This window comes from Crotalus tigris, unplaced genomic scaffold, assembly GCF_016545835.1.
Source record: "Crotalus tigris isolate CLP2741 ecotype Arizona unplaced genomic scaffold, ASM1654583v1 scf7180000017571.3126492, whole genome shotgun sequence".
Lineage (NCBI taxonomy): Eukaryota > Metazoa > Chordata > Lepidosauria > Squamata > Viperidae > Crotalus > Crotalus tigris.
Window position 1 is genome coordinate 305,676 of NW_024096482.1, and position 13,503 is coordinate 319,178.

The 13,503-nt window shown below is 43.2% G+C and overlaps 1 protein-coding gene across 7 annotated transcripts in view; it reads right to left on the reverse strand.

Annotated features, from left to right (window-relative positions):
* Positions 1–13,503, reverse strand: part of SYT1 (synaptotagmin 1) — a 359,166-nt gene that overhangs the window by 237,999 nt on the left and 107,664 nt on the right. For 4 of the 7 annotated variants that reach the window (XM_039355207.1, XM_039355223.1, XM_039355234.1 and 1 more), the window contains one exon: positions 2,923–3,010. The exons of the other annotated variants lie outside the window; for them this stretch is intronic. The gene's annotated coding sequence lies outside the window, so the exon portion shown is untranslated. The remainder of the gene's footprint in view (positions 1–2,922; positions 3,011–13,503) is intronic. 7 annotated transcript variants of the gene reach the window in all.

Here is a 13,503-nt window from a genome sequence, read left to right on the forward strand (position 1 = left end):
AAGCAACAATATCCTAGAGATGCTTACTAAAATCATATACAATTGTATTGGAAGTTACTGCTCAAGTGTACCTGTAGATGTCCTAGATCAGATACAGACAGCCTGAACCACAGGATTCCCATGTGATCTCACAAACACCCCCCTTTTTGGTAGTGTACGGAAGCATCTTGGACAACAATTATTGAACATTGATAGCGTATGTATTTGAAAAATAAGTAACTCTCAAAAACTGTAATAAAGTTCTTTAAAAGGGACAACAATTTTTTTAAAACTAAAACCCTTCAACAGCCTCCCACTAAGCAAGAGAGAAAGTCCTGCCACAATTTGCATCATTACTCTGACAACACTAGTCCGTCTCAGGCATCAAAAGGACACTGTACATCTATTCTGTATCATCAACAATATTGTTTGTATTAATGTATTTTTGAAGGACAGATGGGGTGCATTTAGAATGTCTGAACTAGCCCATCAGTTGAACTTGAAATCTGTAAAAATTAGAAAACTGTAAAGAAATTAATTTAAAAATCACAATGGAACAATAGAAACTTAATAATACTTTCATAGACAGCAACAAATATAAACAAAATAGTTATAAAACAGTGAATGAAAAACAATTTAATTAGCCAACACAAATTCTGAAATAATATGGAAAAACCTAATATTGGTCCCGTAATAAAACTGAGAATCGCTGATCTATTTTTGGTTCTAGGAATAATTCTCATAGAAACACAATTTCTTCCATCGTAACTGAAGTAATATTTTATGACATGCCTCTAGTTGTCTTTTATCATTTGTTATTAAAGTACTGGAAGCCAGTGTAATAATTCAACAAATAGAAAAAGATCTGTATTTAAGCCATTATGGAAGCTGCAGATGCTACGATCTCTATTTCTGTATGTATGCAGAATGATCTCTGTCTTTGTATATTTCACAAAGTAAGATTGCTAGTTTTGTGTTTGCTTGTGTTTTTCCTTATTCTTCTTCTGTAATATCTGAGCTGTGGAGTTCAACTGACATCAAAAATCAGAACAAATTACATATTGTAAAGCTTAGATACAATAATGAATATAACTATGAAATAATAAAACATTGTGCTTGACTAAAATATTAGTCAAGACTAAAACATTAGTTAAAATTGGGGTATGAATTGGGATAGAAGCATGCAAGTTTGGAAGGGGAGGGGGGCTGAAGAATACACTTGATTTTTGAGTAGGTTGCCACAAGCCTCCCTCCAAAATGTAAGCTGAGCCAGGAAAACACAGTAAGAAGGTAAAACAAAGACAAATAGTATGCCAGTACAATACTAAATAAATAGTATAATATCTTTTAAATAAAGGAGGAACTTTCAGAACAGCCACCTTGACCATTCTCAAGGCTTTGAAGACCATAGACCAGGGGTCTTCAACCTTGGCCCTTTTATGACTTGTGGACTTCAACTCCCAGAATTCCTCAGCCAGCGTGCCTGGTTGAGGAATTCTGGGAGTTGAAGTCCACAAGTCATAAAAGGGCCAAGGTTGAAGACTTCTTCTACACAGCCTTAAAGCTCAGTAATTTATACCAGCCTTGCCTCCCTGGAGGAGAGTCGCCCCTGAGCGTGGCCTACACAGAACAGCGTAGCCAAGGATATGGCAGCCAGGCAGCATAGACAAGACTCTGCCCTCATGCCCCAACGCACACAGTTGATGCTGCGGGGCGCGGACAGAGGGTGTGGCTGCCATGGCGCTGCTGGGCTGCCTGGCGATCTGCAGTGGGCCCTGGAGGCGATGAGTGGCCTTGCTGGCAGGCAGGATGGCACAGAGTGGGAACGGAGCAGAGGGTGGGAGAGGGGCGGGGACAGTTTTTGGGTACTTAGTCTCTAAAAGGATCACCATCACTGATTTATACTAAGAATTAAAATACAAAAGCATTAACCAATCATCTATCATTTTCCCCTAAAGCCCTAAAGCAGAGAAAGGCAACCCAAAACACTCAAAGAGCCACTTGGACCCGTTTCCCACCGAAAATAAAACACTGGGAGCTGCAAAACCCTTTTGATATCTAAAATGAAGATAACACTGCATACATCCTTTTTTACCTTTATTATAGGTAAAAAAGGATATATGCAGTGTTATCTTCATTTTAGATGTCAAAAGGGTCTTTCTCTCTCTGTCTCTCTTTCTCTCTGTCTCTCTCTCCCTCCCTCCCTCTCTCTCTTTCTGCCCTTGGTCTGCCAGTCCTCTTCCCCACTCTTTCTTTCTCTTTCTCTCTCCCTCCCTCCCTTTTTCTTTCTCTTTCTTTCTTTCTTTCTCTTTCCTCTCCCTATCTCTCTTTCCACTTCCTCTCTTTCCTCTCCCCCCTTTCTCTCTCTTCCTCTCTCTCCACCCTCTCCCTCTCTCCGATCTTCTGCTCACCTGGCAAGCTGGCTTCAAGCTGTTCTCCAACAAGCTCAGGAGTAGGCAACCTCAGCTGTTTTATGACTCATGGACTTCAACTCCCAGAATTCATGAGTCACCATAGCTGCCCTTCCCGCTGCTCTCCTGACCTTCCCGCTTCCTGTTTCCTGCTTCCTGCAGAGACGCAGCCAAGGCAGGAGTCCCGCCCAGTAAGCTTGTCGGCTCGTTGAACAGGGTGAGGCCACTCTCTTTTTTACACACACACACACACACACACACAGAGAGAGAGAGAGAGAGAGAGAGAGAGAGAGAGGGAGAAGGGAAGCGCAAATGCCTCCCTCTGTTTCTGTCTCTCTCTCTGCAAATGGCAAAGGAGGCTGGGAGCCACAGGGGAAGGCTCAAGGAGCCGCAGGTTGTCGACCTGTGCCCTAAAGGATAGCAAGATTAACAAATATATCTCCACTCAGTTGTTTTAAAATTTGGTACTTTTATAAATAGACATGGTGAATATTTCATAAGTAAAAAGCAAGTAAATAATCATTTGAAATACCTTATATAAATGGCATCAACAGTAAATGTCTAATCACAAGGAAAATTCAAGCGATGGGTAGATTAAGATTCTTCAGTGCTCTGGCTACCTGATTTTAAAAAAAGAAATAAACTCTCTTACATGGTTCATGTAAATGTTCATATCAACATTTTTTCCCCTATCAGTTTACTTCCCACTTAATGCTCGCTTTCTGTTTGAGTGAACACCATTTATTTTATTATCATTTTAATGCTTTATATCAGTGGTGGCGAACCTATAGCACGGGTGCCAGAGGCGGCACTCAGAATCCTCTCTGTGGGCACACATGCCGTCGTCCCAGTCCTAGGCCTTCAGCTGGGTTTTATAAAACCTTTTCGCTTTAGGCCTCCACTGCTGTGTGCAAAAAAAAAAAAAAAAAAAGGTTCAATCAGTCAATATCAACTTCTTGTGGGAAAAAAAAGATCTTGAAAGTTGGAATTGATTGAACTTTTTCGTCTCACCCAGTCTGCCGTTACCACTGCTGCCATGCCCAGCCAATGGGCCACACCCACCCGCCACTCGATGATGCATAAGTGGGTTTTGAGTTGCAGTTTGGGCACTCAGTCTCTAAAAGGTTCGCCATCACTGTTTTATATCTTTCCAGTATTCAACATTGTACTATGATTATATATTTATCCTGTTCCTTTATACCGTATATGCCGGCGTATTAGGCAACCCGGCGTATAAGACGACCCCCGTCTTTATAGCCGGGCCGCATTCCTAGAACGTCGTCTTATACGCCGGAAACCAGTATTTCCGACGTATAAGACGACTCGGAGTATAAGACGACCCCCGTCTTTGGCGCCGATTTCAACGCTCGCGGAAGTCGTCTTATACGCCGGCATTTACGGTATCTTTATTGCTTTATGTTTTAACTTGTGTCCTATATTTTCATTCAATTTGTATATAGTTTTGAAAATTATGCTAATGAGCAGTGTAGTAGTACTTAATTGATCAATGCACTGGCAAACATAACAGCTGAACAATGCCTCAGTATAATTGTTCCATACTTATACCAGTAACATTTTTATTTCTTAGTTAACAAAGGGTTGTGCTAAATGGCAAAACATATTACTGATCTCAAAGCGCATTAGTACGATGACAATTTAAAATGCAAAGCTAATCAGATCTATGATCCTGGATACTTTCTAGAGCAGCTTTTATCCAGTGAGATAGGACAAATCTTGTCCCATAACCATTAGATGAGTTTTTTGTATGTGAAATGTGATCTATCATTTTACATATTGTAATCCTTAAGTATTCTGGTCTACTGAATTGTAACTTATTGGATAAAGAATATATAATTTAGAGAAATGCAATAAAGAAGGCTAAATTAGTAATATATGGATGCAAAATGATACATAAGACAATCCAACAAAATATTTCTAATAATAAAAATCAGTACCTTGGAAAGTTTACAAAGCTTTCTTTTTGTTTTAGGTAATTTTTCATTTTTGGTTACATTATAGTTTCACAATCAAACTGTAAATTACAAAGCATTAAATATTTGTTCTATATTATTTTTAAATAATACCCTCCCCCCCCCAAAAAAGAACAATTGTGTATTTGAAATAACCAGGATAAAAAACCTAAGATTTAAAACAGGGATTTGATTAGAAAAGATTCAGTCAAATCACCCTTTCATGGAATCTTTGAAGTTAATCTTCAGATTATTACAAGATATAAAAATCATATTAAATCATTGCAGAAAGATTCAAAGATTATTTAGTGATTTGATTTTCTGATTAGGGATGCCCCAACAATTTTGCAACTAATTTCCATAAAGGGATAAAATTTTGGTGGATGGAATATGATCCTTGATATGAATACTGAGCAAGGAGTTTTATAATCTCCAGAAATGTTCCTATCAAAGGTACTTGGAAGATTGTCTACCTTATATATGTATATACTAATTCTTAACTGAAGAGTGAAACAAAATCAGCAAGAAAATAAAGAAAAGGCAAGAATCAAATTTATACTGCTGTTCTAATTTTCTGTTGCTAACTTTTTAGATTTTATTCTTCCTTAACTCCCACATCTAGCCAAAATATAATATAACATATAGTTCAGATTGCTATACAAACTCAGTCAACTGTGTTAATTAAATAATAATTTAATTTTACTCATCCTGTTTGGAACTTCTATTTTAATATGGGCCGACAAAAGTAGAATGGGTAGAGTACCCATCTTCCTTTACAGTTTGCCTTTTCACATATAAAGAAAATGGTAAAAATTAAAATAAATGACAACAATACATACTTTAACAATAAGTGGGGAAAGAATAAAGGCAAAAGGGTGAAACATATTCTTTCTCTCCAGTATTTCTCCACAGAAATGCATTGCATGTCCTCGTTGGTTTGTATGTATGTATGTATGTATGTATGGTTTTATTTTATTTATACAGCTGTACATTATACAATAACCATTTTGGACAACTTATATTTCATGGTCCCTGATATCAGAATGTTCAACCATTTGTGTGATCGGTAAAACTAAATTACTTATATATTTAGTTAATTGCTATTATTGATGATTTGATTGTCATCTAGTGCTTCTACATACAGTATGCCATAGTGCAATGTTAATTTATTTTATATATAAATTATTAATAGCATTAACTAATCCCCAAACCAAGCATACACATACCTATATTTATAAGCACACAGACACACACACACATATCTGTTAGTGTGTATATATAGATATGCATACAGACATATATGTATACATATATGTGTGTGACTGTCTGTTTGACTGTTTGCACACATACACAATCCCTGTGAGTAGTCCAAACAAGAAGCACAACCAGGAATACTAGCTCTATCTTTGTTGCAAGGTTACATTAACAGAATCTCTCAGAATCATTAACCAGATACTGTTAATGCATGATCATACATAGTTAACAAACAAAAGAAAACTCTTAGTTCTCCAATCTTTTATTTGTTTCCTCACAAGTAAGTTATGTTCCCAAAACAACGATCTATATATTTATCATGTATCCCATAATAGTTACCTGGAAAAGTTCCTCTTAACTCAATTGCAAAAAATGAATCGATATTCAAATTATCACAATTACTTTGTGTACCAGCATTGAAAAGTGACATTGTCATAAAGGTCATTGCATATTATCCTATGCTTTGATTATGACATCCACTCAAAATCACCTTAATTATCTCTTTTGTGCTTTTTTCCCCCAAACCCCATTTGTGACACAGCATTTAGATTAGATTGCAGTTCAAAAACAAAATTTCCTTAATGTATTCTGTTGCACACAAATTTGCTGCTGAAAACATTTTTGTATTGTATTTTTATAACATGAAAAGGTAATGGAGAAAACATTTCTCAAATAAACAAGATTATGACAAAAAGGTTTGTGCAGTAGTAATGATAATATTCAATCACATATCAATATTAAGTAGCATAAAGCAGGGCTTTTCAACCTTTTCACCCATTGAACCAGTTTTTAGGACATGGCCAGGGGTAGGCAACCCAAAACACTCAAAGAGCCACTTGGACACGTTTCCCACTGAAAACAAAACACTGGGAGTCGCAAAACCCATTTGATATCTAAAATGAAGATAACACTGCATACAGTATATCCTTTTTTACCGTATGTATGTATGTATGTATGTATGTATGTATGTATGTATGTGTTTGTGTGTATATATATATATATATATAAAATAAAGATAAAAAAGGATATATGCAGCGTTATCTTCATTTTAGATGTCGAAAGGGTCTCTCTCTCTTTCCTCTCCTTTCTCTTTCCTCTCTCCCTCCCTCTTTCTCTCTCCTTCCTCTCCCCTTTCTCTTTCCTCTCCCTCTTTTTTCTCCTTCTCTTTCTCTTTCTCTTTCTCTATTTCTCTTTCCTTTCTTTCCTTTCTCCTTCTCTCTTTCCTTTTTTCTTTCCTTTTTCTTTCATTTCCCCCTTTCTTTCTCTTTTCTCTCCCTCTTTCTTTCCTCTTTCCCTCTTTCCTCTCCCCCTTTCTCTTTCCTCTCCCCCTCTTTTCCCTTTTTCTCTTTCCTCTCCCTCTTTCTCTTTCCTCTCTTTCCTTTCTTTCTCTTTCCTCTCTCTCTTCTTCTCTTTCCTCTCTTTCTCTTTTGCCCTTTCTCTTTCCACTTTCTCTTTCCCCTCGCTCTCTTTCCCTTCTCTCTTTCCTCTCTTTCTCTTCCTCTCTTTCCTCTCTCTCTTTCTCTCTTTTTTTTCTCTCTCTCTCCAGGTGAGGAGACAGAGAGAGAATGAAAGGCAGACAGTGCCGAACAGGCAGGGAGGGGGAGTAGGACGGAAGGCAGTGGCTCCGGTGGCGGTGGTGGCGGCACGGCAGTGGCCACTGCAGCATCATCTGGGGTCCCGCCGCCCCCGGCTCAGCCACCATGCCACCACGTCCTTAGCCAAACGGGCGGGGAGGGGGAGCAGGACGGGAGACAGCGGCTCTGGCGGTAGCCACTGCAGCATCGTCGGGGGTCCCCTCGCCACATCCTCAGCCACTTTGCCGTCGCAAGAGGGGGGCGCCAAGGCTGGGTGCACCATGGGTGGCCGCGCCGGCAATGGGGAATGCCGCCGCAGGGACGAGGGGGGGTCCCGACCTGCCGCCGCCCCGCCGCCCTTGCAACCCAAGATCTCCTTCTCCTGCAGCACTGAGGGTGGTGGCGGCAGCGGAGGGACGGCGAAGTGGCGCGGCTGCCTGTTTGCCGCCACCTCTTCGGCCTCGCTCAGCGTGAGGAGGATGGCTAAGAGGACCACGCAGCAGGTGGGGAAAGGGCTGGGCAGGCACCACAGGGGAATCCGCTGCCCGCGAGCCAACCGAAAGGTGCGGGCGGAGAGGGGAAGCTACAGAGACCCCCAGCAACCCCCCTGACTAACAGAGGCAGCAGCGGAGCAGGGCGAGCGGAGACCCGCCGGGCAGGGAAGAGGCACCCCGAGACCGGCCACCCACGGCTCCTTACCAGGGACACCTTTCCAGCAATCCTCCCAGCCACCACGTGCAGTACGAAGAAGGAAAAAGGTTTGTGGGCAGTCCCTCAAACCAAAGAAGTTCAACCAATCAATTCAAACTTCATGGGAAGTTTGAATTGATTGGCTGAACTCTTGTAGTCCCACTTTTTTTCAGACTGCACATGGTGGCTGAGGACAGGGAGCCGCAGGACACAGCTGAAAGAGCCGCATGCGGCTCCAGAGCCGTGGGTTGCTGACCCGTGGACATGGCAATATCCGAGTGCCACCAGTCACCTTGCAAGGTATCAAAAACTTGATGACAAAAAAAGGAAAAAAATGATAAAGTACAGGTAGTCCTCGACTTAGTGACTATTCAGTTAATTCACTTAGTGACTGTTCGAAGTTACAATAGCACTGAAAAAAGTGACTTATGATCATTTTTCACACTTATGACATTCCCAGGGTCATGTGATTTACATTCGGATGCTTGGCAACTGATTCATATTTATGATGGCTGCAGTGTCTCAAGGTCATGTGATCCCCTTTTGCAAACTTTTGACAAACAAAGTCAATGGGGAAACCAGATTCACTTAACAACCTTTTATATCAGTGGTGTCAAACTCAATTTCATTGAGGGCCGCATTAGCGTTCTGGTTACCATGGGGGGGTTTCTTCCTTCATTTTTCCCTCCCATCCTGCCTCCCTCCTTCCCATCTTCCTGCCTGCCTGCCTGCACTGATCCTGGCACTTCTGCTGAGCGCTGACAGCTGATCCTCACTTCTGCAGGGCTGTCACGGCTCCGCAGAAGTACCAGGATCAGTGTAGGCAGGCAGACACTGCTTTGCTAACAAAAACCTCTTTACTTCTTGCTCTTTCTCTCCCTCTCCTGCCAAAACCTGCTCCTTTTATACCTTCTCTTCTCTCCGCCCTCCTCCTCCTTTTGTCTTCTTGGTGTGCCAGAAGCTCCAATTACTATGTTGCCACGTGCGCCAATCCTGGGGCTTCTGCCAAGCTCTGCAGCTCCAGCTGATCTCCTCCAGGTCTGTGCGGCACCGTTTTAGTTGGTTCCCTCCCCCGCTACACTTGGTTAGGGGTCGCATACCACCTGCTAGGTGCTAAAGTATCACTGGTAGTATGCGTATGACCAGTTGAAAAGCCATGGCATAAAGTATCTTAATTCTAAGCATTACTGGGGATTTCATGGCAATATATATTTTGACTAAAACAGTTTCTTACAGCAGTGCGATCTTATTTCTATGGACTTTCATTTTTACTAAATCAGTAAATCTTTAGTGAAGATTTGCAAATGCTATATTTATCTTTTAAATATCATTTCTCAGACTCATTCTGTCCACATTTTGTACCATTTAAAATTATCATATATGTTCACTACTTCACTGGGATTTTAAAATTATCTTTAGAATTCCCAAAATGTTACAATCCAGATTTTCTTCAACATATACATTTCTTCAACATATACATCTACAAGCTCTTGTTATAAATGTATCTTGCCAGACTGGAACACAACAGACATTTTGCTTAGGCATTCCAGAAAACCTATTGCAATCTGCAAATGCTGGAGTACATGAAATTTAATTCAATTCAATTCACAGGTCAATTTAAAGGTAAATTTGATCTGGTCTGCAAAAATCTAGATGACTGTTAGGTGACAGCAAAGAATACCACTAGTATCAGTGGTGATTCAAATATGCGAACAATCGGTTCTCTGTGTGGATGCCACTTCCAGAAGTCTGTTCTGGGCCTGGGCAACAAAAAAATAGCTACCAGTTCTACCAAACTGGTGCGAACCGGCTGAATCCCACAACTGCCTAGTATACTTTGCTAGTGGTTGTCTGAATTTTGAAGCACAAATTTGTAGGCTTAATCAATATATGGTAGACATAAACAATTTCAGGTTTACTTCTGATATCCCAGCACAACTAATTGTTGCTAAGCATTCCCCCTGCCTTTTTCTACCAAAATTTCAGTCAAATCATAGTCCCTTAAAACGGGAGCTCCCAATCTTTTTGGCCCCAGGGACTACTTTTGTGGAAGACAATTTTCCATGGACCTGGGAGGAGGGGATGGTTTCGGTGTCACTTGCTTGTCTGCCACTCACTTCCAGCTGTGCGGCCTCATTCCTAAAATAAATGTCATGCTTAAACTGCATCTGCAATCTTCATTTACTGAGAAATATATAAAAAGGAACAAAAACCAGAAAAGTCTGCTTGTGTAAGCTCCAGACATTGTTAAAAGCAAAACTTTGTGTTCTTATGACACTGCAATAAAATAAAGACAAACAAGTTGAAATTTAAGTGGCACATTTTGATACTTCTTGTTTCCCACTGGTAGTGAACCAAAATTAAAATGTGAAAATCCATAGCTGTGACCAACCAATACATTAGAATATAAGTGTTGAGTCCTCAGCGAATGGCAATAACTTCACGGAGCATTTGGTAGTTCTCAGGAGCCTCTTTATTGTTGTTCAGCAGCCCTGTTATAACGCCAAGGCACGCAAGCCTCTCTCCTTCTCTTAAAGACAATCCCCAGGCCAAACGGCAACATTTGGCGCGCTTTGCATTTCACGCATGCGCACGAGTGCTGGCGCCAGCCAGTCTGGTCCCAGGCAGCTTGCAACTGCCCGGGACTGTTGCAACGTCCCGAGCCTGCCTTTGCAGGCTCAGGACACAACACCCCTTCCCCCCCGGCTAAAACTACAACTACATGAATAGTTACACGAGATCTCAACACGAGCGTGGGAGCCACACTAGCTCCATGGTACCAAGCTGTAATGTTTTGGGCTTCATTTCCCATCGTTCCTTATTCCAACCTTTCACAGGAATACCCTCTTACTGTTTCTGCTTTGCCAGCAGAGTTACAAAATCTTCAAGATATTTAGGAGATCTTTTAGCTCTCTGTGACCTCTGAATTCCCTGGTAACCTCCAAGCACATCTTGTCCAGGGGGTGCTATGTGTTCGCCCCCTTCCTTTGACCCTGGTGGTCCCCATGGACCGTGCCCCGTTGCCTGGCCTGCTTGCTTGCCCACCGGGCTCGTCAGGCCAGGACTTTGTTCTCTCCATAACCTGGTTGACCTGCCTAGTTGCAGGCTCTCTGGCCCTTCTAAAAGGCTGCCACTGTTGGACAACTCTGTAGAGCCTCCCAGGTCTACCCTAGACCTATCACGAGGCTGCCTTCCTCCACTTCCCAGTTCCATAGTAGGGCTGTCTGGAATCTCAGTACTGTCCCAAAACTCAGTTGCCCCCTCTGTTATGCCGGAGGTGTCAGAATTGGGATTCGGCCCTCCGACCACCTCCCTATGTAAATGCCCCTTTCTGGGAACAGTGGCAGTATTGGGCCAACTAGACGGAGTGTGTGCCAGCTCTCTTGCAAGGTGTGAGTTATTAGGATGCTCCCGGTTATTCTCCCTGACTGGAGTGCTGAATGGTGTTGGTGTGTAATGATTATGCCCCCGGGGTAACTCCCTGGCTGGAGTAGGCACTGGTCCCTGTGTTCTAGCTGGTTCCCATGAATTCCTGTTCGGAGCACTCGCAGAATCTTGGAATGGGCCGTCTGTGGCCTGTCTGTTGGTGTCTGACTGCTGCCCACACCCTTCCCTTTGCCCGTAGAGGTCCCCCTCCCCCCCTGGAAAAGACCCAGGAGTCTCTGCAGGTGAGTCCAGTCTCGTACGCAGCTGGTCGATATGCCGTCGCAGGATACGACCGTCATCCAGGGAAACCTCGTAAGACAAGGGACCTGTAACCTTGCATACTATGGCAGGGACCCACAAGTGACCTGGCCCGTAATTACGGGTCCATACCGGGGCACCCACTAGCAATTGCCTAAATGCCCTGGGTTGTATAAACTTGGGAGGCAGTCTGTCCGGGTGCAACTGGTCAAGCTTAGTAGTCAGTTTGCGCCCCCAGCGAAGTTCAGCCGGGCTCTTCCCAGTAGAAGTTGAAGGTGTGGTGCGGTAAGCAAGTAGAAAATCTGCCAACCTGTGATGCCAGTCCCCATATGTCAGTTTCTTTAAAACATCCTTGGTGATGCGGACCATCCATTCAGCCATACCGTTGGTGGAAGGGTAGAAAGGTGCAGAGGTGGCATGACGAATCATGTTGGCCTGTAAGAAAGCTTGGAATTCGGGAGAAGTGAATTGAGGGCCATTGTCAGACACCAAAACATCCGGAAGCCCATGTGCAGCAAAAATCCCCCTCAGTACTTGAATAGTCTTTGCAGTGGTGGTGGAAGAGACAGGTACAACCTCAAGCCATTTTGAATGGCTATCAACCAGAACCAAGAAGAATTGACCCTGAAAGGGCCCAGTGTAATCGATGTGCACCCTAGACCATGGAGATTGTGTTTTCTCCCATCTATGCACAGGAGCCTGGGGCATTTCTGGGCGTGAGTGCTGACAAAGGTAGCATGCCTGCACCTTAGCTTCAATTTCCTTGTCTAACCCAGGCCACCACAAATGGCTGCGCGCAAGCGCCTTCATGCGTACAATGTCAGGATGACCCTCGTGAAGGGAACCTAAGACCCTAGACCTCATTGATGTAGGAATGACAACTCTGCTGCCCCACAGCAGACAACCCTGGAAAGTGGATAACTCGTTCCTCTTAAGCCACAAACTCTGAAACTCAGCGCCAGGACAACTCTCTGGCCATCCAGACAAAACCCAAGATAAGACACGGGAGAGTGTGAGATCTGTGGCAGATTCAGCAGCCACATCCCTGGCATTTAACGGTGACTCAGGCAATGCCTGAATTGAAAGGATGTTGATGGCGGGGGCAGGATCAGCCTCTACTACTTGCAGGGGTAATCTGCTGAGGCCATCAGCATGGCCCATTTCTTTCCCAGGTTTGTGAACTAGAGAAAAATCATAGGCTGACAGAAAGATTGACCATCGCAGCATTCTGGGAGAGATGAAATGGGGAGTTTGTTTGTTTGTGGTAAACAGCCCCAACAAAGGCTTATGGTCAGTAAAGACCGTGAAATGTCTGCCATACAAAAAATCATGGAATTTTTTAATTCCAGCAACAACAGCTAAAGCCTCCCTGTCTATCTGGGCGTAGTTTCGCTTAGCAGCAGACAAGGTTCTGGAGTAATATGCAACAGGAACCTGAGTTCCATCCGGCCTAAGGTGGCTGAGTACTGCTCCTACCCCATACGGAGAAGCATCACAAGCGATGCACACAGGAAGAGTTTCATTAAAATGTGCAAGCACATTGTTAGATGTGAGTAAGGCCTTAACCTCATTGAAGCTTGCTTCATGTGTTTGTGACCACTGCCACACTGCCTGTTTGTCCAGAAGCCTATGAAGTGGTTCAGCTACATTAGCCTTGTTAGGAATGAATGAATTATAGAAATTCAAAAGGCCCAGAAAAGCTTGTAGTTTGGCCTTGGATTTAGGCCTAGGAGCATGCATGATAGCCTTTAATTTGGACTCAGCAGGATGAACTCTGTTATGTCCCGAGCCTTGCAAACATGCTCGGGGCGTTTCCAGGCAGTCCTGGGCAGGTGCAAGCTGCCCGGGACCAGACAGGCTGTCGTCAGCGCCTGTGCGCATTCGCAGGTGCTGGCGCGGGAAAAGTAACACATTGACCCGGGAACTGCCTATATAAGAGGC